Consider the following 2,103-nt stretch of genomic DNA (forward strand, 5'->3'; position numbering starts at 1 on the left):
ATATTTATATTATAATTTATAATTTATGATAAATTTCGGTGTGAAGAAGAATTGATGAATTTCGGTGTGAAAAGGAATTGATAAATTTTTGTGTGAAGAGTAATTGATAAATGATCATGTGAAGTGGAATGTAAAAATTTTTTTAGTTATATTTTTTTTATTATTTTATAATTATTTCAACATGTCATATATCTCATTTTTATAAAAAGAATAAACTCATTTGTGATATTCATTTATTAATTTTTATTATAATTTTATTGAAATGTCAATAGATACAAACATTTTTATGGGTAATTCACATCAATCGATCAACGTTCAGACTTCATAATTACTGAAATTTCACTATTACATTCAATTTATTTTTGATATAAAGTAATTTGTAGTGTATGAAAGAAATATTTATAAAATAATTGTTATATTATTATTATTATTAATATAATGGTAATATAATATAATAGTAAATTTGAAAATATTTTTTAATGCAAAATGTTTTGACGTTCTTCGTAAATTTCTTTAATTTATATCTATTGACAAGTTATTTATGTATAATTACATATGATTTTCATTTGAATATTTGCTTCTATTTTATTATTAATGGATATTTTTAATCAAGTTTGCAATTTTTTGTAGTTTCCAAAAATACGATTTTATTAGAAACATTCTACGAAATTTTACAATGGTACATATAGATGTAAGTATATATGTATGTACACATATATGTATAACCGAAGAATACAAGCATACTATATAATACGATACAAAGTACATTCGCATAAATTCTACTCTGTTCGTATATTCACGCATACTTATATTACAAAATAAATCGACGAAAAAGAAAGGCACTTGTCGAACCAATCTCGATATATATATATTTCAAAATTTTTTCTAAATGAAACTAACGCACAATATACGTGTTTTTTAATATGAGATTAATAGCTTATCTTTTCTTCTTATATAACGACACTTTCATCGAGAATTTGATTATATCTTTAACAATTTGTAATAATTTTTTTTTCTAAGAATGGACAAGCTGAATTTCGATGATAAAAATCAATCAATTGATCAATTTGATCGATTTCGTATAATTCTTATCGAGCATCTATTCGGCACTTTAAGATACATTGGACGTTCGATCTGGTCCACTGATTACGACTATCACATTTAATAAAAGTACGACGGCGGTCAATGAACTTGTAAAAAGTACATTTATACGTTTGATTCATGATTCGTTTTAGATCATTAGAAGAAAACACGATTCAGTATAAAAAATATCATAAAAAATGATGTATATATCAGCACAAACATTAAACGTGACAAAAAAGTCGTACAAAAAGTGACGATCGTAATATTAGATCTATCTATAGTTTAAATAGTAGATAGACGATGGATGTCACTAAAAAAATCCATAAATTTGAACGAATCGATAGATGGCGTTAGTGATTACGCAGCGCCTGCGCTTTGATACTATTTGCTTTTTTAAATGGTACGCTTCGCAGGCAGAACGGAATACTGCACTTCACGTTATATGAATTTTCTTTGTAAATATTATTTAATCACAGCATAGTTATTAACAATTGATTTCCAAAAGGAATGCTATGCTTGCCTGAAAACGGCAAACGTATAGATGTTTCGCGAGACAATGTACAATAGAAAAAAGATTATCTTAGGCACATACTCAGCATTTGTTCTCGAACAAAAATCTTTTTATCGTCATCTTCTACGGTCATCCATATACATTTTACATGGAAGACTGTGTCAGATCAACGTATAATACTGTTTTGTATCTCGCCTAAAATCGTTTGCTAATTTTTGGTACAAATTTCCATCTAGTTTTCTTGGCAACATCACGTGCCGTGCGTATTATTAATTATCTTTCCTGCTGTATACGTATTTATATATATACTAATTCACACGTGCAAGCATTTGGATCTCGAGGCTATATCGCAAAACAAATGTAATTCAACGCAAAAATCTGCGAATTCATTTTGCTTGTATCATTCTTTGAATATTTGTTTTTAAAATTTTCTTCCAAAATTAGTAATGAACGAAGTTTGATTTACATAATATATAATATATATATATATATATATATATATATAATTA

The sequence above is a fragment of the Apis dorsata genome, unplaced genomic scaffold, assembly GCF_000469605.1.
Source record: "Apis dorsata unplaced genomic scaffold, Apis dorsata 1.3 scaffold_348, whole genome shotgun sequence".
NCBI classification, from domain to species: domain Eukaryota; kingdom Metazoa; phylum Arthropoda; class Insecta; order Hymenoptera; family Apidae; genus Apis; species Apis dorsata.